Raw genomic sequence first — 25,019 nt, forward strand, 5'->3', positions numbered from 1 at the left:
TCCCCCTTCCCCACTGCCCCAAGGTCCTCAAACGCTGCCTGGGGTTCTTTTCATACTACGCCCAGTGGGTCCCAAACTACGCAGAGAAGGCCCGCCCACTAAACCAGTCCACCCTTTTCCCCCTGACGGCCAAGGCTCAACATGCCTTCAACCGTATTAGAGCCGATATCTCCAAGGCCACGATGCATGCAGTAGACGAGACGCTGCCCTTTCAAGTGGAGACCAACGCATCAGACGTCGCCCTAGCCGCCACGCTCAATCAGGCAGGCAGACCCGTGGCATTCTTTTCCCGCACCCTTCATGCCTCCGAAATTCGGCACTCCTCCATCCAAAAAGTGGCCCAAGCCATCGTTGAAGCTGTGCAGCACTGGAGGCATTACCTGGCCGGCAGGAGATTCACTCTCCCCACTGACCAACGGTCGGTAGTCTTCATGTTCAATAACACGCAGCGGGGTAAGATCAAAAACGATAAAATCTTGAGGTGGAGGATCGAGCTCTCCACCTACAACTACGAGATTTTGTATCGCCCTGGCAAGCTCAACGAGCCCCCAGACGCCCTCTCCCGAGGTACATGTGCCAGCTTTAACCTTTGTCACCCGGGAGTCACACGGTTGTACCATTTCATAAAGGCCCGCAATCTGCCCTACTCCGTCGAGGAAGTCAGGGCAATTACCAGGGACTGCCAGGTCTGTGCGGAGTGCAAACCGCACTTCTACCAGCCGGACCACCCGCACCTGGTGAAGGCCTCCCGCCCCTTTGAACACCTCAGCATGGATTTCAAAGGGACCCTCCCCTCCACCGACTGTAACACGTATTTCCTCAGTGTGGTCGATGAATACTCCAAATTCCCCTTCGCCATTCCATGCCCCGATATGACGTCTGCCACCGTCATCAGAGCCCTCAACACAATCTTTGCGCTGTTCGGCTTCCCCGCCTACATCCACAGTGACAGGGGATCCTCATTCATGAGTGATGAGCTGCATCAGTTCCTGCTCAGCAGGGGTATCGCCTCCAGCAGGGATGAACGGGACGGTCTGGAGGGCCGCCCAACTGGCCCTACGGTCCAGAAATCGCCTGGCCTCTCGCTGGCAGGAGGTCCTCCCCGTTGCACTGCACTCCATTCGGTCGCTACTATGCACCGCCACTAACGACACACCCCATGAATGACTCTTTGCCTTCCCCAGGAAGTCCACATCCGGGGTGTCGCTCCCGACTTGGCTCGCAGCTCCAGGAGCCGTACTCCTCCGTAGGCACGTCTGACTCCACAAGGCGGACTCGTTGGTTTAAAGGGTGCAGTTACTCCACGTTAACTCCCAGTATGCCTACGTAGCGTACCCCGATGGCCGCCAGGATACCGTCTCCCTCAGGGACCTGGCACCAGCAGGTTCCACACACACACACCCCTCCGGCCCAGCTCCACCACCCCCCCCACCCCTGGCGCACCCAGCAGCAACCCCCCAATACCATCCGACTTCCCCCTGCCCACGCCCGAGGATGAAGAGGATTTTGGCACGCTCCCGGAGTCACCGAGGACCAGACCAACACCGGAATCGCCGCCACCACTGCATCGCTCTCAACGCCACATCAAGGCCCCGGACCAGCTAAATCTATAATTGGTTCGGGACTATCAAACCACCTTGTACTGCACTTCAGAAAGAAATATTTTTTTTTGCTTCTGTATATTAAACATGCTCTATATATAGTTCTCCACCAACCCCGCCGGACTCAATTTTAACAGGGGGTGAATGTGGTAATCACCACTGTTGTATATATTAGGAGATGTGTGGTAAGGCCCTATATTACAGGTACGGGGGTAGTCCCTGCCTGCTGGCTCCGCCCAGTAGGTGGAGTTTCAATATGTGTGCTCCCTATACAGCAGCCATTTTGCCAGCTGCTGTAGGAGGCCACATATCTTAGAGTAATAAAGCCTCAGTTGTATTCAACTCTCGTCTCTGTGCAATTGATCGTGCATCAATGACCTGATCCGCTTTGTCCGGGTAAGTCCTCTCTCAGCTCCCTCCACGATCAAACTCTCATCATGGCATCATGTAATCAAACAGCTACTTTCTTCACAGGTCTCACACATCCATTAGAGTGGGCCATGTATCAACACTCATTCTCCCACAGACACTTTCACATCATCGCCATCTCATCTGTCACGCTGCTCACACTCCACCCGCTGCTCACACTCCACCCACTGACCCTTCTGGACCCACATGTCCACACACAGGGGAAATGCATTTCACCGGACCTCTGCTTTATCCTCTCTGATCACATACCTTTCTTTCGTCATCATAGAGGGCAACCTGGCGCACAGAAAACCTGATTGAGCCCCCAGACCCCAGGGAGGCGGGGAGGCAGTGCTGGCACAGAGATCATTGCCCTTGTGGAAGTGAGGAGGCTGTAGTGAGCTGCGAGGATAGGGGCCTTTCCTGTGGAGAGTGGTGTCTACCAACAACCTAGTATGGATCTCAGCTCCATCACTTCATCAAATTCTGACAAATAAATGTACTCTGAAATAACTTCAGCTCATCCACTAAAACTGTCATTTATTTCTTGCAGGCACCAGAAGCGCGAGGCCATTCATACAGCAGAGCAGCACTCAGAGCCGCGGAGCATGTCTGATGATTAAGGAGCTCGCGAAGAACCATGACAGTGCTAATCTGCACCCTCCGCCAGCTCAGAGACACACACCTTGGGGGGTTATATCTCGAGATTAGACCTGGGCTCTTTTGGGAGTACATCTCACAGAAACGTCCCGCAGCAGTTGGAGGCAGAGACAGCACAGATCCCGGCACTCGGAGGGCTGCTGGAGACCAGCCACCCATTCAGTCCCAGTCAGATGACGCATATCTGGAAGGGGCTGCCAGCTCAATGGTGGAGATGCAACAGTAGCAGTGGAACATCAGACAGAGGTTCGACGGTCACTCAGCTGACTAGAGTGAACGATGGAGGAATCTCTCCGCGTTCTGTCTGATGTCGTGGTTTCACCAGGCGAGCACCTCAAGGCCATCATGGGAAGGTTGTCAACCACCATGGAGACCTTGGTCTAGCAGGTCTACCAGATTTGTGCTCGGACCTGCGCTCGATGGCCACACATCCTGCTAGGCACCATCAGGATATAGGCCACATGTGGACAGGGCATTTGACCTCATTCCAGGTGCCCCGAATCATTTCAAAGTCAGTCCAGGACTCTCTGGCACTCATGGGGAAGCCAAGCATTAGCAAGACACCCCGGGGGGTCCTCATAGGTCCCTCCAAGAGTGTGCAGCCAGTCAGTGTTCCCTTAGCCGGATTCACTCCAGCAACACAAGCTGCCTAAGGGCGCTCCTGCCCTGAGCGGAAGACCCCCATGGACTTGGGTTGCCAGAGGACGTCCACCAAGATCATCACAGGCGTCAGGACGTAGCAGTCAGCAGGCTGCCTCCACCCTGATGTGGATGTCGGGGCTGTGCCAAGACGTAGTGGTAGGGTTAGGAAAGATCAAAATATTTGATGTCACCTCTGGCTCACAGGTGTGCTATCACTGTAAATAAATTGCGCTTGGTGAAACTCATTGGATGGGTATGTGAATATTCTGGTCAACTGATAGTGTTTTGATTTTGCTCTTTGGTATCTGTTATGTTCTGCACTCTCAAGACAAAAGAACATGAAGTTGAAGCAGGTGGGGTTGCATGCAAATGACAATACAGGTTTATTGAATAGCTGTTAACTGTACAAAGGCTTGATCTTGACTGGGGCAAAACCCACAAAGCAGCCGATGATGCCATGAACTATACACATGACGAGATTCTTAAAGTGACCACACATATATATATTTTAAATTTAGAGTACCCAATTCATTTTTTCCAATTAAGGGGCAATTTAGCGTGTTCAATCCACCTACCTTGCACATCTTTGGGTTGTGGGGACGAAGCCCACGTAGACACGGGGTGAATGTACAAACTCCACACGGACAGTGACCCAGAGCCGGGATCGAACCTGGGACCTCGGCGCCGTAAGACTGCAGTGCTACCACTGCGCCACCGTGCTGCCCCAACACAACATATATAACATCCCTTTTTGTTTATCTCTAAGGTCCCATAACAACAATTAACCATAGTATTTTAAATAGTCATCAAACATATATACAAGGGCAGGCAATGAATCACAGCAATAATACAGTTAATGGGAAAGATAATCTGCTGGGCATCTATTCCACACTGGTTGCCCGTGAACTTTAGGGATTTTGTTGTTCTTTACATTAGAGGTACATTCCGGATCTTCAGAGAATGTCTCTACTCCGGAAGGAGTTACAGTCTCTTTTGCAGAAGGAAGATTAGTAACAGCAGGAGCTTATTTGACAATCTCTGCTTCCGTTGATTGGTCAGAAGTCACAGTCACATGATCTGACAGGATGGATGGCAGTTCATCCTAAGGTATTTCTAGCGTATACGGTGCTGGCACATTGAGGTGTATAGATAACAACTGATCTGCCTGTCGTCTCCATCTTCTGTTTGTACTGTATAGGAGATAGGGTCAGTCTGAACCAATAGAGTTCCAGTAACCCATTTATCGCTGGTGGTAAAGCTGCGTGCCAAAACCTGCTCTCCATGTCAAAACAAGTATCTTTTGGAATTACCTTCTCTTCGTAAGATTTGTGACTGTTAGACGTCCCCTGCGGTAAGAGTACGTCAAATGTAGTTTTCACATTCCTCTTCAGGTGTGGTAAAGTCATGTGTGCGGTGTGGCCATACGTTGCCGAGAAAATATTTAGATGCCGATTCAATTAAACCTGGTCCATGGAGGGTTTCAGTGCATGTTTCAAGAACTAGCCAAACCTTTTGGCGAAACCATTCATGGATGGGTGGTCAGGTGCTGATTTTATGTGTTGGATACCTCTCATCTTTAGATAGTTCTCCAACTCCTGAGCCGTGAATTGTGGACCGTTCCCACTGACATTTTGTTCCGGTTTCCCAATTCTGGTGTAAAATCTCATCGAGCATTTTGATGTTTTTTTCCCGCAGTTATTGACTTCATGAGGACCATCTCAGGCCATTTGGAGTTTGTATCTCTGACATTTGGAGTGTGTATCATGAACATGTGCCGTATGGACCGGCAAAGTCAATTTGTAGATGTTGCCATGGCATTTTAGGCTGCTCCCATGATGCCACGGGAACAATGGTGGCGCGTTCCTTACCTGTGCACATGACTGGCACAGTCTTGCTTTTTCCTCGATCTGGGCGTTGATTCCTGACCACTAGAAATAGCTCCTTGTGAGTTCCTTCATTCAAACTATACCTGGCTGTCCTTTATGTAATTGTTCTAATACTCCTTATGACAAGTTTGGAGGTATTATTCCCCTCGTCCCCCACAGCAGGCATCCACCCTGTACTGTCAACCCACGTTTTCTGGAAACATATGGCTTTAATTCGAGGTGCGTTCATGCTAGCCTTACTTTTAGCACCATTTCCAGTACCTTCCCTATCACAGGATTATTTCGAGTCTGTTGTTGGATCTGAGCTGCAGTCACCGGGACATAATCTACCTGCAAATAATAGAAGATATTTTCACTACTGGGTAGTACCTGACCAGCATACCTGACTGATGGTATTTGATGTTGTAGGAATGTGCAGATAATATTAAAGACCACCATTGAAGTCTGCTTGCTTCAATGAAGGAATACCTTTATGCGCTCCAAAATAGTTGTTAAGGTCCTGTAGTCCATCAGCATGTGAAGTGAGGACATTTTCTCACCACAAAAATAATACTCAGTGTCTCCTTCATCAACCGTTGTAATTTGATTCAGCACTTGCTAAGGTTCGTGACGCAAAAGCTGCTGGTCTTTCTTCTCCTAAAGGTTAGATGTGTGACACCACCACCCTAACTCCATATGGGGGGGAATTGGGTTCAACTTTTTGGCTCCTGCCGGATTCTCCGCTCTCACTTGTCACAAAACCTGCCATTGGTGAGATGGGAGAATTCCCCCCCACGGCATTGTTACAGCCAGTTTGTATTCCCATACAGCAGTTTCTATCTCCCACTCCCCTCCCAGAACCTCCTCACTTTGTTTCCCAGAGAAAATTAGATGAAAGTAAAGGGTGGAATTTTCTCATGCCCCCACTGCCGGGTTCAACAGCAGGCGGCGGGTGTAGGGGGAATTCTGCGGGATGCCCAAAAATCAATTTTATAGCGCCATGAATTTCCTGCGTGATCTTCCACTGGTGCCCGTCATGGTGGATCAGGAAACCCTCTGGTGGCCGAGATGAAGCTGACTTGCATCCTGCCAATGAGATGCAGGTGAAGGCCCGACCACCCACGCCCAATTCTTCACAACGCCAGCGGGAAAACATGCCGGTGCACAACACGTGTGAAACAACATGGCGTGCTGATGTCAGGAACTCCTGAACAATGCCTGAGGCTTCCTTGGAGGTTCAGGATGGAAGCGGCCAGCAACCCTGGACTCCAGAACACCACAGCAGTGGGTTGGTGGGAGCATCTACAAGTGGATCTTTCAGATTCGGTGTCCTGGAGGAGGTGCCCTTCTTCCAGCCCCAAAAAGTTCCGGTTTCTTGTTTTTAAATAAACATTCTATTAAATTATCAATTATAAACAGTAATATACATATTGACAAAGATAGACACATAATATATATTCCATAAAACACAACCCGAATCAAGAGTAAGAAAGTCATTAACGAATACAATGGAACAAGAAACCCATATTAGTAAACCAACCCCCTCTAACTCAAGTCCCTTAACCCTTGAAAGTGTCCGGTCTTTAAGGAAAGTAATGAATGACCACCATCTCTGGTAGAACTTCCCCACCGAAGGAGGAAAGTAACTTAAGTGAGAAATGCTGAATTTGAAAAAAACAAAAAAAGGTTGGAGCCAGTCAGATTGTATCTGTCCGTGAGTTTTTCAAGGCTGACAAAGCTTCCATCTAGAAATAAATCTCCAAAGTGCACCAGACCTCCCGTTCTCCAGGATCTGAACGATGGGTCCAAGCTCAAAGGCACTGTGATCACATATCTTTAAAAAAAAATTTAGACTACCCAATTCTTTCTTTGTTCCAATTCAGGGGCAATTTAGCGAGGCCAATCCACCTACCCTGCACATCTTTTGGGGTTTTGGGGACGAGACCATGCAGACACGGGGAGAATGTACAAACACCACACGGACAGTGACCCGTGGCCGGGATTGAACCCGGGTCCTCGGCGCCATGAGGCAGCAATGCTAACCACTGCACCACCGTGCGGCCCAGGTTATCACATATCAGGGCAAGTGAGGGGAGTGAGTGAAGATTGAAGTGCTGCAGGAACTGTTTCCAAATCCTGAGCAAGAAGATCACTACAGGGTTCGCGGAAAGACCTACAGGGGAGAAGGGCAGCGGTGCGGCAATTATGGTGTGTAGGGAGGAGGCTGCAGCGCAAGACTATGCCTCCATCCTGCTCCAGTGCGACCCTGGGTCACTGAACCATTGTAGGATTTTCTGCATGTTTGTAGCCCAGTAATAAAACAGAAGATTCGGGAGGGCTAAGTCTCCTGATCCTCTGCCTCTCTGAGGCAGAGTGCTGCAGACTCTGGAACTCTTACCTGCCCAGGTAAAAGCTGATATTAATTTGTAAACTGTAAAAAAAATGCTTTGAGCAAAAAAAGATACATTGAAATAAGAATAGAAACCTTGGGAGCACATACAACTTGACACCTTGGATTCTTCTCGCCAGAGTCAGAGGGAGACTGTTCCACCTCTGTAGGTCCATTTTAACCTTACCGATGAGGCTTGAAAATTTCAGTTTGTGGAGTAAGGCCCAGTTATGGGCTATGCGGATCCCCAGATATCGGAAATTAGAGAGTGAGGTGAAACGGCAGCAAACCAAGCTGAACCCCTCTGGCCGACGGGTTCACTGAAAAACACTCACTTTTACCCATGTTTAGTTTATCACCTGAGAGTGTGCTAAATCTTGAGTATCCTAATGATGTTTTTTATTGGGGAGGCCGGATCCATAATATATAAGAGTAGAACATCAGCATAGAGTGAGACCTGGTGCTCCTCCCCTCCCCGGTGTACTCCCCTCCATCCATCCGATGACCTCAGCGCTATCACCAGAGGTTCAATTGCCAGTGCAGAGCAATGGAGAAAGGCTTGTATAGTGCCCCTGCCTAGCGGAAGATAGTCTGAGGAGGTCATATCTATGTAGATATTGGCTTGCGGGGCATTGTACATCAGATGAACCGAGGAGGAGAACTTGGGACCAAATCCAAATCTACCCAAGATCTCAAAAAGGTACTTCCACTCCACCCTACCAAACGCTTTTCTGCATCCAAAGATACTATAACGTCAGGTTCCCGAGCAGCTGGTGGGGGAAAGGACAATGTTCAAGAGACATCGGACATTGGTCGATAACAGTCTACCTTTAATAAAGCCTGTCTAATCTTCCGATATTATAGCTGGAAGACAGGGGTCCATTCGGAATGCCAGGACTTTCGGCAGTACTTTAACATCTGTGTTAAGGAGTGATATGGGTCGGTAAGACCCACAATCTACTGGGTCCCTACTCCCTTTAAGGAGCACCGAGATGAGGCTTGGGCAAGGGTCGGGGGTAACGATCCTCTTGACAGTGAACCATTGAACATGTCCAATAATATCTACAAGTTTGCTGATGACACAACCGTAGTGGGTCGGATCTCAAACAGCAACGAGTCAGAATACAGGGTGGAGATAGAGAACTTAGTGGCAGGGTGAAACGACAACAATCTCTCCCTCAATGTCAGCAAAACTCTGGAGCTGGTCATCGACTTAAGAAAGTGAAGTGTCGTCCACGTCACTGGTGCTGAGGTGGAGATGGTTGACAGCTTCAAATTCCTAAGTGTGCGCATCACCAACAATCTGTCCCAGTCCACCCACGTCGACGCTACGACCAAGAAAGCACAACAATGTCTATACTTCCGCAGGAAACTAAGTAAATTCGGCATGTCTACATTGACTCCTACCAACTTTTACAGATGCACCACAGCAACTGCTTGGCTCAAGACCAGAAGAAACTACAGAGAATCGTGAACACAGCCCAGTCCATCATGCCAATCCACCTCCCATCCATTGACTCTGTCTACACCTCCCGCTGCCTTAGGAAAGAGGGCAGCATAATCAAAGACACCTCCCACCCGGGCTATTCTCCCTTCCAACCACTTCCATCGGGCAGGAGATACTAAATCCCGAGAACACGCACTGACAGATTTAAAAACAGCTTCTTCCTCATTGTTACCAGACTCCTGAATGACCCTCTTATCGACTGAATTTATCTTTCTCTACGGTTGTAGCACTATATTCCGTATGCTTCACCAAATGTCTATGTTTTTGTATTTACAACGTGTATTTATCATATGTTCTATGTTTTCATGTATGGAGCAATCTGCCTGGACTGTACGCAGAACAATAAATTTCACTGTACCTTGATACACGTGACAATAAATCTAAATCTAAATATTAAAGGTATTAGCTGCTCTGAGAACCTCTTATAAAATTTGGATGGGACCGTCAGCACCGGTGGCTTTTGCGAGATTGCAGCCGACCGAAACATCTCTGTATTTCTTCTGGGCTTAATAGGGGGTTCCAGTTCCCGTTTCCTGCCTTCCTCGATGGTCAGAATATGTAAACTATCTAGAAACCTCATCATGTCCAAGGTGTCTGGAAGAGATTCTGACTTTCATAGCTCATGGTAAAACAAACTTAAAGCCGCATTAACCTTTAAGGTTTCCAAAAGTGTTGAAGGAGAAATTGACTCTATTTTGTTGAGCTTGATAATTTCTGCTATGGCAACAGACAAACGCTCACAAAATTTGACAAAATTTGTCATTAGACAGTAAAGTGGTGTCTCGACTCCAGGGCGGGCTTTCTTTCTCAGGAGGACTGTACACAGAACAATACTTTTCACTGTACCTCAGTCCATAATCTTTCTTCAATAGTGGGTCAGTGAATTGGACACATTTTCAGTGTGACGCCCGGATACAACGGCGGACTATGCATCACCAGGCTTGCCCGACCATGGAATACGGGGCAGAATTAATGACGCTGGGGCCAGATGATATGGGGCAGGATACTCTGTTTCTAAGACTAAGGGCAAGATTCTCCATTCCCTGACCCCAATTTTGTAATCGGCGATCAGGCAGAGAATCCCTTTTGACAACTAAATAGGGGGTGGTGCCTGTTTGACACAGGTTTCGTATGCTCTGCCTCCTCCAAAACGGCGTCTACGCGATGCGCGGCGCACGATGTTGGGATGGCCTCAGCGCGTCACCTGAAGGCCCTCCCCTGATGCTCCACCCCTGATGGGCTGAGTTCCCGACGGTGTAGTTCACTTGGGCGGGATTCTCCGACCCCCCGCCGGGCTGGAGAATCGCTGGGGGGCAGCGTGAATCCCCTCCCGCCGCCCCGACGGCAACTGCCGGATTCTCCAGCGGCGGTTTTTCGGCGGGGGCAGGAATCGCGACGCGCAGGTCGGGGGGCCGTTGACAGTGCCCCCCCCCCCGGCGATTCACCGCCCCGCGATGGGCCGAGTGGCTGCCCGTTTTCGGCCAATCCCGCCTGTGTATATTACACCAGTTCCGTACCGGCGGGAACTGGCTCTGCGGACGGCCTGCGGAGTCCTCGGGGGCATCTGGCCTCGGGGAGGGCCCCCTTGGGGGTCTATCCCGCAATCGGGCCCACCGATGCTATGGGGGCACTCTTTCCCTCCAGGCCGGCCGGTGTAATGGTCCAACATGGCCGGCGCGGAGAAGAACCCCCCTGCGCATGCGCTGGATGACGCCAGTACACGCTGGCGCTCCCGCGCATGTGCCAACCCGCGCCGGCCGGTGGAAGCCCTTCGCCGCCGGCTGTCGCGGCTCCAACCCCGCGAGTGCCGGCCTAGCCCCTGAAGGTGCAGAGGATTCCGCACCTTCCGGGCGGCCCGAAGCCGGAGTGGTTCATGCCACTCCTCAGTGCTGGTACGGAGAATCCCATGGTGTCCGCTGTGCGGGAACCCGGCGTGGCGGCTGTGGACTGTGTCCAGCACCGCCACAGTCAGGTGGGAGCTGTGCCGTCACTTTACGGCGCGGCCGCTGCAGGCCGTCGCCATGCGCATGCGCAGCCATGGACCTGCCCATTCTCCAGCTGCTTATTTTGTGGAGGCCAAGACTTCTACGCGGCGCGGCTGCTAGCCCCTCGCCGGTCTCAGGACCGGTGAGGGGGCTGCGCCAAATTATTCCATGTAAAACGCCACAGATCCTCAGACAAATGGAGAATCTGGCCCTTAGTGTTGAGGCCGATGCAGAATTCGTGGACTTTCACGGCAACAAAACTGGCGCCACACATGTAGCGATTCCGCCACTGCTAAGGGGCGAGCACCGGCGCCGCATGGAACACAATTGATTCTAATGAGAAACCGTGCTGGATTCACCGGGTTCGCGATTGACAAAAAGGAGGCCGACAAGCTGTAGCTGCATTAACACACTGCACTCCTCACACACACCATCCCAGCCAACAAGAGGGCAGTGAGGAGAACAGCCCCAAGGTTCACGGGCGCAGAGCCTCCTGGACACCGTGGAGGAGAGGAGGTTAACCTTGTACCCAGGCCGGGGAAGGAGGCTGCCAGCCGCCACCATTCGTTGTGCCTGGGCGCAGCTGCAGAGGCCGTGAGTGCCATGGGCAACGTCGTCTGGACTGGCCAGCAGTGCCGCAAAAAACTGCATAACCTCCTCAGGGAGGCCAGGGTGAGTAGGCAGCACTGTGCCCCTAATACTAACCCCATCCCACACACTCGTAACCCAAACCCCCCCCCCCCCAATCCGGAGGCCGGGCGACTACCCACCCTGCACCACGTGTCAGTACCCATACCGGCCACCATGACAGGGTGCCCAGGCCATTGAGGCCGGCAGCTACCGACCCCCTGAGCTGCAAACGTTGGACTGTCTAACACTGCCATTTTCTTCCTCCCCCACCAAGAATAAGGCCATGCACGGCCGCCAGGAATGGGAGAAGACAGGAGGGGGACTGCCAGACCTGTGACCCCCCATTGTGGCTGAACAGAGGGTGCTGGACGTGGTCGGCAGCCCAGAGGAAAGGGAGGTCGCCGAGTTGGAGCTCGGCCGCAAGCAAGTAAATGAGACCCCGCTTAGCTGCGGTTCCATGTGACACATGCTGATGCACGATCAATTGTACAAAGACTAAAGTTGGGTACAACTGTGGCTTCATTACAGTCAGATGCGTGGCCTCCTGCTGCAGCTGGCGAAATGGCAGGGCACTGGAGGTCATGCATATTTATACAGTTCTCCGTGGGCAGAGCCAGCTGGCAGGAGCTACCGGCGAACCTGTAGTGCAGGTCCCACCTTACATCTCCTATTACAGTGGATCACCACACTTGCGTCAACCACCACCAACACCACACCGACATCACCCCACACCACCTTCACCCCCACCCATATGCCATCCCTGTGGTGTTACCTGTGTGGTCGATAACACGTGTTACTCAATCCTTGGCTGATGGTGAGGTCCTCTGCATCTTGTTGAAGAAGACTCAAATTGTCCAGTAACAACAAAGGTTTATTGAGTAACTATAACTATTAATGTGTGAGTTCTTTACCTTAACATGGGAACTAGGAATTGGATAACAAGATTTAACAATTGTAACTAAATGTAACTCCACTAACTATGTGATTCTGATATTTCCCTGTTCACAGCACACCCGAGAGAGAGCCAGAGACCCCGTGTGGCTGTCCTTTATACCCCTGTTGGTCCAGCCCTCTGGTGCTGCTATCTACCCATTAACCCCTTGTGTCCATGCACCTACAGAGATCATCACATCTCCCCCTTTTTAATGTGCTACAGGTTTTCTGTATGGTGTAACGAAAACTAAACAAGCATAATGAATTAATTCAACTCGGAACAGATGAAACAAGTAACGCTGTCTACAGAATGGGATGGTATTAATGACTGTACAAAGTCAATCAACGTTTAAAAAGTCCAATTCTAACGAAAAACGTTGTGAGTAGAGACTGTATGCGTTTGATCAGGTGGGTTGATCCTTTCGCCTGTTGTTGAGGTGGCAGTGTTGATGTCACCATGTCGTTGTGACCGTCAGTGTTTATGTGTGTCCGTGAGGATATCATGAGACATCGGAATGGTCGAAGTAAGTTGACGTTAGTAGCGGACTTTCTTTTGTGCTTGTAGTGTTGACCCCGTGTGTTATCTTTTTTGCAAGCTGGGTTGGGTGATTGCTGCGGCACAGACACAAAATCACGAGATCTGTTGTTGTTGTTGTTGTGGTTTTGTTCACTGCTTTGATCAACAGTGGGTAGACATTTAATGTCTGCTGCTGGCTGCTCATACAAGGCAGATAGACCATCATAGTCTTCCTCGTTCACGGCTGTCGCTCCGGAGTCGTCGCTTGAGGCCATTCTGGAGCCTGTCAATGAGCTCGCTATGGAGGCCGGTAACACTCCCTCAGTGGAGTTAATCTGTGCTTTATGCGTGGCGTCGCCTTCTGCTAGGATATATGACATGTGGTTGTCATCCATTTTGTCGACGAGCTGCCATGTCGTCATGGTCCTGGATTCTCCCACCATGAGACTCGTATGGGACTTGGCACCCATGTTGATGCTGCAATGACCATCAGATCCGGAGAACTGATCCATGGCTGAGAGGCATTCGTCAGCGAGCAAATCATCGCTTCTTATCAAGGATGTGTCATGGTGCTCTATTTGTCCAATGAGGAACTCATCCCCTGAGAAATCATCGTAAATGAACAAATCTTTTGCTATGGATTTGTCATTGTGCTCTTCTCTTTGGGGGTTGCAAACGGTATGTTTCAGGGTGCTGCGGCAGTGATCTTTAACTGTAAATGGAGGCTCGAGCTTCATTCTGTCGCTGGGGAAAATAATTTTTTGTTTTGAGACTTTAAACCCTTTTTTGTTCACTTTCGGGCATTTTGGATGAGGCGTGGTGATGTAAGGTTCCTCCGTTACTGTAATCGTGTCCACACCGTAGGAGTCACCATAGGCAAGGTCATCATTTTTGGACAGGTAATCACTGAATATTGGTTGGCGGTCCATAGATGCCACATTCCGAACAGCGCAGGGTCTTAGCTGTTGTCCCGTGGAAGCCATCTGTAGCACAGCTCGACATTTGAAGGCATAGTGGTTGTACTTTCCACACCTCAGGCACCGTTTGCCATAAGCTGGACATTGCCCTTTTAAGTGGGCGTGACGGAGTTATGACACGTCATGACGCTGTCCTGGCACGTTCGCGCATGCGCAGTAGCGTTCTCAGCCGGTTCCAGTCTACATGCGAACTGCGCATGTGTGTGGGCCACTTGCAGATTCGCGCGCGGGATTGTCGGTGGAGGACCGCCTTCGAGTAGCCTGGGCCACCATTTTGACTGCTCCAACCTCGTGGTGGAGGCCTTGGTCCCAGTAAGTAAACTGTTGATATTGTGCTTCAGTGATTTCATGAGCAGAACATAGTGGTGTAGCCATTTCAAGGTCAACATTTTTGTGCTTAAGGAGAGATTTTCTGAATCCCTCATCAGGGGCGAGGTTCTCCGACCCCCCCGCCGGGTCAGAGAATCGCCGGGGGCTGGCGTGAATCCCGCCCCCGCCGGTTGCCGAATTCTCCGGCACCGGATATTCGGCGGGGGCGGGAATCGCGCCGTGCCGGTTGGCGGGCCCCCCCCTGCGATTCTCTGGCCCGGATGGGCCGAAGTCCCACCGCTAAAATGCCTGTCCTGCCGGCGTAGATTAAACCACCTACCTTACCGGCGGGACAAGGCTGCGCGGGCGGGCCCCGGGGTCCTGGGGGGGGGCGCGGGGCGATCTGGCCCCGGAGGGTGCCCCCACGGTGGCCTGGCCCGCGATCGGGGCCCACCAATCTGCGGGCGGGCCTGTGCCATGGGGGCACTCTTTCCCTTCCGCCTTCGCCACGGTCCCCACCATGGCAGAGGCGGAAGAGACTCCCTCCACTGCGCATGTGCGGGAATGCCGTCAGCGACCGCTAACGCTCCCACGCATGCGCCGCCCGGAGATGTAATTTCCGCGCCAGCTGGCGGGGCACCAAAGGCCTTTTCCGCCAGCTGGTGGGGCGGAAATTAGTCCGGCGTGGGCCTAGCCCCTTAAGGTTGGGGCTCGGCCCCCAAAGATGCGGAACATTCCGCACCTTTGGGGCGGCGCGATGCCCGACTGATTTGTGCCGTTTTGGGCGCCAGTCGGCGGACATCGCGCCAATACCGGAGAATTACGCCCCTGGTCTCTGATGAGGGAGTCACGGAGGGTCTCATAATTACAGGATTGGGCCAGCAGCTTTAAGTCAGTGAGAAAGCTGCTGAATGGTTCTCCTGGTCTTTGTATACGCCTGGTGAACTTGAAGCGTTCAAATGTTTCATTCACCTCCGATTTGCAGTGGGTATCGAATTTGTTTATAATTGTGTCCCACTTATTCTTGTCCTCCCCTTCGGCATAGGTAAATGAGTTATATATCTCCATGGCCGGTTTCCCTGCCGCAGCTAAGATGTATGCAATTTTCTTTTATCTGGCGCAGCGATCATGTCCTTAATTTCCAGAAACTAATTAAATTGTCGCAGGAAAATCTTCCAATTATACTGGAGATTACCAGAGGTTCTGAGGTGTTCTGGAAGTGATTCCATCTTACCGGTTTGTGCCCGAGGGATCCGAGTGTAGCACTGCCTTCCTTGGCCGAATATCTTATCCGGAGGTTTTTTTCTGTTTTTTTTGTTTTCTCTTGTCTGTCGAACCTAGGCTAGCTAGTTTCTATTTTCATTGTTAAGGCCAACACACTCCGTGGTACCATGTAGTGTTACCTGCGTGGTCGATAACAAGTGTTACTCAATCCTTGGCTGATGGTGAGGTCCTCTGAATCTTGTTGAAGAAGACTCGAACTCGTCCAGTAACAACAAAGGTTTATTGAGTAACTATAACTATTAATGTGTGAGTTCTTTACCTTAACATGGGAACTAGGAATTGGATAACAAGATTTAACAATTGTAACTAAATGTAACTCCACCATCTATGTGATTCTGATGTTTCCCTGTTCACAGCACACCCGAGAGAGAGCCAGAGACCCGTGTGGCTGTCCTTTATACCCCTGTTGGTCCAGCCCTCTGGTGATCATGTGGTGCTGCTATCTACCCATTAACCCCTTGTGTGCATGCACCAACAGAGATCACCACAATCCCCACTCCCATACGGACTAATCATGCGCCTTGTCTTGTTGGACCTGCTGGTGATGGGGCGGGTTCATCTGGTGTCCCCGCCTCCAGCCACTGCCACAGCCGGAGCACGCCCCCCCCCTGTGAGCCGAGCAGTGATGGGAGCAGCTCGGACACCAGCCCTCCACCCGAGACTCAGGACACCCTGGAGCTCAAGTCGGAGGATGTCAGTGGTTTTCTGTCACAGTCTCCAACACCCTCCACCATCCCAGAGACATTCACCTCGGTTGGGCACTTTAGCAAAGAGGCTCCTGGGACCTACCTGGTGGGTGCCACATAACTGCTCTGGTACAGCAGGTGGAGGTAGGAACACTCGAGGGGGCGGACGGTCGGAGGACAGGCTGACCTCAGGAACTAGCTGCTGTGCAGATGGATTTCGGGCTTCTGGAACAGACAGTTACATCTATAGTGGAGATGCAGTCGCAGAGCCAGGGACGACATGAGGGGTTGTCGGCAAGCATCCAGCGCCTGCAAGTGCAGTTGGAGGAGTCCAACTGTGTGAAGGAGCAGGAGACGGTGTCGGCCATGCATGCCATCGAGGCCAACACCGCATGGGCGCCGTCCGCGGTGTATGCATTGGGGGCGACGGTTTCAGCTATGGATCAGCAAGTCCAAGGCCTGGGGCATTCTGTGCGGGCGCTGGCCGAGGCCCAGGGCTGCCCTCTCACAGGCAGCCATGTGGCAGAGCCACGTGGACAGTGCAGTGGTGCTCCTGAGCATGGCCCAGTCACAATGGGCCATGGCTGAGAACGTTGCCGGCATTTTCCAGGTTCTTGCCAACGTGGCACAGACGCAGAGGGAGCTGGCCCAGTCCCAGAGGGAGATTGCGCAGTCACTGGCTGATGTGACAGAAACCCAGAATGAGGTGTCACAGTCAAGGTGATGTGGCGCAATCCCAGATGGAGATGGTCCACTCCCTGTGTTCCCTGGCCGCAAATGTGCAGATCCTGGTTGAGACCAGAGTGGGCATCCAGGACTGGCAGCGCCAGATGGCAGAGCCTCAGGGAATGGCTCCGCTCGCTCCACTGTCCCATGGAGTAGCTTGGGGACCATCGGGCACCCGGAGAGTGGAGGAGATGATGGGGCCCGTGCCGTAACTCCTGCAGGGGAGGTGTCGGAACACCGCAGCATCTCGGATGCCCCCCCCCCCCCCCCCCCCGCCTCGGTCCCTGTCCCTGATGCATCTGTTGGGCAGCGGGCATGGCACCTGGGGTACCCAAGCCAGGGCATAGGAACACTCTAATCTTCATATCAATGCTGCTGTGAGCACTGTGATATATATATATATATATGTATGTAAAATGTCTCCATTCACTACATACTATACCCAAAGGCTTTTTCTTTTAAAAAAAACACACAATCTTAGTATTAACCTAACCTCCAATGAGTTTTACCTTAATCGCAGAATAAACCAGTTTATTTTACCCAGCCAAGATTTTAAGCTATTCTGTCTGATAACTGGTCCAATTCAGTTGTGTCCTGAATATGTGTGGTGACCTCTTAAACTCCAGCAGCAACACAGAAAGTAATGATGCAAAGCCAGTCTGTCCACTATAATCCACATTTATTCAAGCATCATTAAAGCATCTGTTCATTTACTCCAAGCATTGCTTTTTGAAGAAAAACGTCAAATTTGTCAGTCTCCTAGCAGCAAAGTAGGTAAAAACTGCACATTGTTATTGTTGATATGAGCCAAGGATTAGTTGAAGGGATGACATAAATGATTCCTTTAACATGTATAGGCATATTCATTTGCACAGTCCACACAAATTGGTTAAAATTGTCATCCATAGTATTCCTTGCTCTTGCTGTGTGAATATATGTGGCTCCTAATGAAGGAAATATTGCATTCTTTCCGGGTGCAGCCTAATTGTGATTCCAGACCCATTGTAATGTGGTTGGCTCTTAACTGCCCTCTAAAATGGCCCAGCAAGCCACTCAGTTATGCCAAACTAAAACTCGAACAGGAATAAAACCAGGCAAACAATATGGCATCGACTTAGGCACTGGAACCGACAGTGGCACACCCAACCCTGCCAACCTGACAAAGTCCTCCTGGGGCTTGTGCCAAAATTGGGAGAGCTGTCGCTCTAATGATGCGTGAGTAAATGTGGATGATCGTCAAGCAACAGAATTGTATCTTACAAACTCTCTGGTCACATAGCGCCCGGCACAGATCCTGCTATGTCGGATGAATTCTGGAAGATACCAGAAACAGGATTTGCACCAGGCGCCAAACACTTTCTAATGCTCCCAGCCCGCTCCAGCTGCGTGATCTGTTCCCGCATTTAAATTTGCAGGAACTGCTTAAAGCCGATTCTCCTGCCTGCTGCAATTCTCCGACCCGCTGGCGCAGTATGAAGCCGGCACGAATCAGAGACCAGGCATAATGGGCTGGATTTTCCGATCGCTGACACCAAAATCGTATTCGCCGATCGGCCGGAGAATGTGTTTTTATGCCGAATTCGGGGGTGGCGTCGTTTTTCTGATGCTCCGCCCCCTCAAAAACATTGTACTCGAGGAGTACGCCGCAAGCCGTCGGGACGGCCTCAGGACTTCAGCTGAGGCCCTCCCCCAATGCTCCGCCGCAAATGGTCTGAGAGCCCGACGGCGTGGGGCGTGTGTCCTCTCAACTTTCAGGGACCTCGTGTGGCGACTGCGGACGGTCTCCTGCCCCGCCACAGTCGGGGGGGGGGGGTGGGGGAGAGCCGCTGGCAGGGGCGGCTTCTGTGGGGGTTGGGGGGACGGTCCGGAGGTGACGAGGGGAGTTACAGGGTACGGGGGGGGCAGTGTTTGGCAGGCTGGGTCCACGTACGGCCGGCGCCATGTTGTACGGCGTGGCTGCCACAGGCCACCGCCGTGCGCGGCCACAGATCCGGCCATTCTGCATCCATATCGGCAGGTAAAGCCGGGCGGAGCATCGGTGCAGGGACGGCGGCAATGTTTTGGTCGTAAGACCTGACGCATCCTCCGGACATAGCCGCAGAATCGGAGAATCCAGCCCAATGCACTTGCCAGAAGTCTTGGAGGCCATTATAGCCACCAGGTGATCAGGGATGTGTCAGTTCCCCTTGACACCCTGGCAATTCCAATCTGTTGCTGCCAGGTTAGCACTGCCAAGGGGTGGTGCTTGAGGGGGCATGGCCTGAAGGGACAGGGTCTGGGGTGGGCATGAAGGGGACAGAGCCTGGAGGAGGCAGAGCCTAAATAGGGCATAAGGGGGGACATTTGGCGACTCCATGGTGGGGTGTCACTCACCTGTTGGGGGGGGGTGGGGGGTGCTGGTACTGACGTTTGTGAGGGGTGGCTGATGCCAGCAATTTGGAGGCAGCACCTGTTGCCAGCGAGAAGGGATAGGTGTCTTTGCCGATGAGAAGTGGGAAGGGTCGGAGTGTTAGTCTGAGGCTAACCCCATTGCCGGACCTGCCAGTGCCCTCAGGTCCTGCACACCTCATTCAGGGCGCATTTCACCCTTACCTCCAAAAAACGTTTCTCGGTGTGACCGAGAAACACCGGATGGGTGCCCAACCATCCAACGGGAATGGTATCTTGTTTCCCGCCAGAGACCACACTTAAGAGCTTTGGGAGAATTGTGCCAATGTCTCACTCACCACTTTCACCATCCCTGGGTATGTTTTGTCCCACCGGCAGAACAGACACAGCAACATTTGTGGCACAGATGGATCGGGAGTAGGTTGCCCTGGTAAATCTCAACTCCAGACCCTATGAAGTGACATGACATCAGGTCTGCCATGGGCAAGGACACCTTGTGATTACCACATACTGCCCTCCCTCAGGAGATGAATCAATACATATTGAACATCACTTTGAAGTATTGAGGGTGCCAAGGTACAGATGTACTCTGGATGTTTAGCCCACTACTGATTGAGCTGACTGAGTCTTGAAGGACATTTGTGCCAGACTGGGCCTGCAACAAGTAGCAAGGGAACCGACAAGAAGGAAGAATGTACCAGACCTTGTCCTTACAATGTCCTTGATATGTATGTCCCTGTCAGGCAGGGAAGAGGCGGTCGAGTGAGGGAACCATGGTTGACAAGAGAGGTTGAATGTCTTGTTAAGAGGAAAAAGGAGACTTATGTAAGGCTGAGGAAACAAGGTTCAGACAGGGCATTGGAGGGATACAAGATAGCCAGGAGGGAACTGAAGAAAGGGGTGAGAGGGCATGAACAATCTTTGGCGGGTAGGATCAAGGAAAACCCCAAGGCCTTTTACACATATGTGAGAAATATGAGAATGACTAGAGCGAGGGTAGGTCCAATCAAGGACAGTAGCGAGAGATTGTGTATTGAGTCTGAAGAGATAGGAGAGGTCTTGAACGAGTACTTTTCTTCTGTATTTACAAATGAGAGGGGCGATATTGTTGGAGAGGACAGTGTGAAACAGATTGGTAAGCTTGAGGAAATACTTGTTGGGAAGGAAGATGTGTTGGGCATTTTGGAAAACTTGAGGATAGACAAGTCCCCCGGGCCTGACAGGATATATCCAAGGATTCTATGGGAAGCAAGAGATGAAATTGCAGAGCCGTTGGCAATGATCTTTTCGTCCTCACTGTCAACAGGGGTGGTACCAGGGGATTGGAGAGTGGCGAATGTCGTGCCCCTGTTCAAAAAAGGGACTAGGGATAACCCTGGGAATTACAGGCCAGTTAGTCTTACTTCGGTGGTAGGCAAAGTAATGGAAAGGGTACTGAAGGATAGGATTTCTGAGCATCTGGAAAGACACTGCTTGATTAGGGATAGTCAGCACGGATTTGTGAGGGGTAGGTCTTGCCTTACAAGTCTTATTGAATTCTTTGAGGAGGTGACCAAGCATGAAGGTAAAGCAGTGGATGTAGTGTACATGGATTTTAGTAAGGCATTTGATAAGGTTCCCCATGGTAGGCTTCTGCAGAAAGTAAGGAGGCATGGAATAGTGGGAAATTTGGCCAGTTGGATAACGAACTGGCTAACCGATAGAAGTCAGAGAGTGGTGGTGGATGGCAAATATTCAGCCTGCATCCCAGTTACCAGTGGCATACCGCAGGGATCAGTTCTTGGTCCTCTGCTGTTTGTGATTTTCATTAATGACTTGGATGAGGGAGTTGAAGGGTGGGTCAGTAAATTTGCAGACGATACGAAGATTGGTGGAGTTGTGGATAGTAAGGAGGGCTGTTGTCGGCTGCAAAGAGACATAGATAGGATGCAGAGCTGGGCTGAGAAGTGGCAGATGGAGTTTAACCCTGAAAAGTGTGAGGTTGTCCATTTTGGAAGGACAAATATGAATGCGGAATACAGGGTTAACGGGAGAGTTCTTGGCAATGTGGAGGAGCAGAGAGATCTTGGGGTCTATGTTCATACATCTTTGAAAGTTGCCACTCAAGTGGATAGAGCTGTGAAGAAGGCCTATGGTGTGCTCGCGTTCATTAACAGAGGGATTGAATTTAAGAGCCGTGAGGTGATGATGCAGCTGTACAAAACTTTGGTAAGGCCACATTTGGAGTACTGTGTACAGTTCTGGTCGCCTCATTTTAGGAAGGATGTGGAAGCTTTGGAAAAGGTGCAAAGGAGATTTACCAGGATGTTGCCTGGAATGGAGAGTAGGTCTTACGAGGAAAGGTTGAGGGTGCTAGGCCTTTTCTCATTAGAACGGAGAAGGATGAGGGGCGACTTGATAGAGGTTTATAAGATGATCAGGGGAATAGATAGAGTAGACAGTCAGAGACTTTTTCCCCAGGTGGAACAAACCATTACAAGGGGACATAAATTTAAGGTGAAAGGTGGAAGATATAGGAGGGATATCAGAGGTAGGTTCTTTACCCAGAGAGTAGTGGGGGCATGGAATGCACTGCCTGTGGAAGTAGTTGAGTCGGAAACATTAGGGATCTCCAAGCAGCTATTGGATAGGTGCATGGATTACGGTAAAATGATATAGTGTAGATTTATTTGTTCTTAAGGGCAGCATGGTAGCATTGTGGATAGCACAATTGCTTCACAGCTCCAGGGTCCCAGGTTTGATTCCGGCTTGGATCACTGTCTGTGCGGAGTCTGCACATCCTCCCCGTGTCTGCGTGGGTTTCCTCCGGGTGCTCCGGTTTCCTCCCACAGTCCAAAGATGTGCAGGTTAGGTGGATTGGCCATGATAAATTGCCCTTAGTGTCCAAAATTGCCCTTGGTGTTGGGTGGAGGTGTTGAGTTTGGGTAGGGTGCTCTTTCCAAGAGCCGGTGCAGACTCAAAGGGCCGAATGGCCTCCTTCTGCACTGTAAATTCAATGATAATCTATGATTAATATAGGACAAAGGTTCGGCACAACATCGTGGGCCGAAGGGCCTGTTCTGTGCTGTATTTTCTATGTTCTAATTCATGCCACACAAGTGCCAGGCAATAACCATCACCAACAAGAGAGAATCTAATCATCTCTCGTTGACATTCAAAGGCATTACCATTGCTGAATTCCCTCACTATCAACATCCAGCCAGAAACTGAGCTGGACCAGCCATATACAAAATATGGCTAGAAGAGCAGATCAGAGGCTGGAATTTCAGTGGAGAGTAACTCACCTGCTAACTCCCTAAAGCCTGTCCACTACCTACAAGGCACAAGTCAGACTCCCCATTTGCCTTGATGAATTCAGCTCCAACAGCACTCCAGAATCTTGACACCGTCTGACAGTCTGCTTGATCGGCATCCCAACCACCAACTTAAACATTCGCTCCCTCCACCACTGATGCACAGTGGCTGCAGTGTGTACAATATGCAAGATAGACTGCAGTAACTCATCAAGCATCCTTTGACAGCACCTTCCAAACCTTCAACTTCTACCACCTGGAAGGATAAGGGCAGCAGAAGCATGGGAATACCACCACCGACAAGTTCCCCTCAAAGCCACACACCATTCTAACTTATCACTACATCACTGTTGCTGGTTCAAAATCCGGAAGCTCCTTTCCTAACAGCACTGTAGGTGTAACTGCACCAGATGGAGTGCAGCAGTTCAAGAAGATGGTTCACCACCACCTTCTCAAAGGCAGTTAGCGATGGGCTACAAAATGCTGGCCGTACCATTGACAACCGCACCCAGAATCTTTTTTAAAATAACTTATATTTGAGATCCTCATTGCATTGTTATTCTCAGACATTTTGAGGAGGAAGAAACATAGCCCATCTCTGGCTTCCAGGGTTTCCAGGTGCTTCGTTATAATGAGAAGAAATTGAGGCTGGACTGAAACATCTCCTCTGCTGTCATTAACTTTTTATTTTTATTAAATATTTTATTGAAAATTTTTGGTCAACCAACACAGTACATTGTGCATCCTTTACACAATATTATAACAACACAAATAACATTGACCTATTTTATAAACAAAAAATGAATAAATAATAAATAACAAAAATGAAAACTAGCCCTAATTGGCAACGGCCTTGTCACAAGTAACACTCTCCAAAAATATAATTTAACAGTCCAATATATAATTATCTGTAGCAACGACCTATACATACTATACAGTATATATTAACAACCCTGAGAGTCCTTCTGGTTCCTCCTCCCCCCCCCCCCCCCCACCCGATCCTGGGCTGCTGCTGCTGCCTTCTTTTTTCCATTCCGTCTATCTTTCTGCGAGGTATTCGACGAACGGTTGCCACCGCCTGGTGAACCCTTGAGCCGACCCCCTTAGGACGAACTTAATCCGCTCTAGCTTTATAAACCCCGCCATGTCATTTATCCAGGTCTCCACCCCCGGGGGCTTGGCTTCTTTCCACATTAGCAATATCCTGCGCCGGGCTACTAGGGACGCAAAGGCCAAAACATCGGCCTCTCTCGCCTCCTGCACTCCCGGCTCTCGTGCAACCCCAAATATAGCCAACCCCCAGCTTGGTTCGACCCGGACTCCTACTACTTTTGAAAGCACCTTTGTCACCTCCATCCAAAACCCCTGTAGTGCCGGGCATGACCAAAACATATGGGTATGATTCGCTGGGCTTCTCGAGCACCTCGCACACCTATCCTCCACCCAAAAAAATTTACTGAGCCGTGCTCCAGTCATATGCGCCCTGTGTAATACCTTAAACTGAATCAGGCTTAGCCTGGCACACGAGGACGACGAGTTTACCCTGCTTAGGGCATCTGCCCACAGCCCCTCCTCGATCTCCTCCCCCAGCTCTTCTTCCCATTTCCCTTTTAGTTCATCTACCATAGTCTCCCCTTCGTCCCTCATTTCCCTATATATATCTGACACCTTACCATCCCCCACCCATGTCTTTGAGATCACTCTGTCCTGCACCTCTTGTGTCGGGAGCTGCGGGAATTCCCTCACCTGTTGCCTCGCAAAAGCCCTCAGTTGCATATACCTGAATGCATTCCCTTGGGGCAACCCATATTTCTCGGTCAGCGCTCCCAGACTCGCGAACTTCCCATCCACAAACAGATCTTTCAGTTGCGTTATTCCTGCTCTTTGCCACATTCCATATCCCCCATCCATTCCCCCCGGGGCAAACCTATGATTGTTTCTTATCGGGGACCCCCCCAAGGCTCCAGTCTTTCCCCTATGCCGTCTCCACTGTCCCCAAATCTTCAGTGTAGCCACCACCACCGGGCTTGTGGTGTAGTTCCTCGGTGAGAACGGCAATGGGGCTGTCACCATAGCCTGTAGGCTAGTCCCCCTACAGGACGCCCTCTCTAATCTCTTCCACGCCGCTCCCTCCTCCTCTCCCATCCACTTACTCACCATTGAAATATTAGCGGCCCAATAATACTCACTTAGGCTCGGTAGTGCCAGCCCCCCCCTAT

This window comes from Scyliorhinus torazame, chromosome 2 (assembly GCF_047496885.1).
Source record: "Scyliorhinus torazame isolate Kashiwa2021f chromosome 2, sScyTor2.1, whole genome shotgun sequence".
Lineage (NCBI taxonomy): Eukaryota > Metazoa > Chordata > Chondrichthyes > Carcharhiniformes > Scyliorhinidae > Scyliorhinus > Scyliorhinus torazame.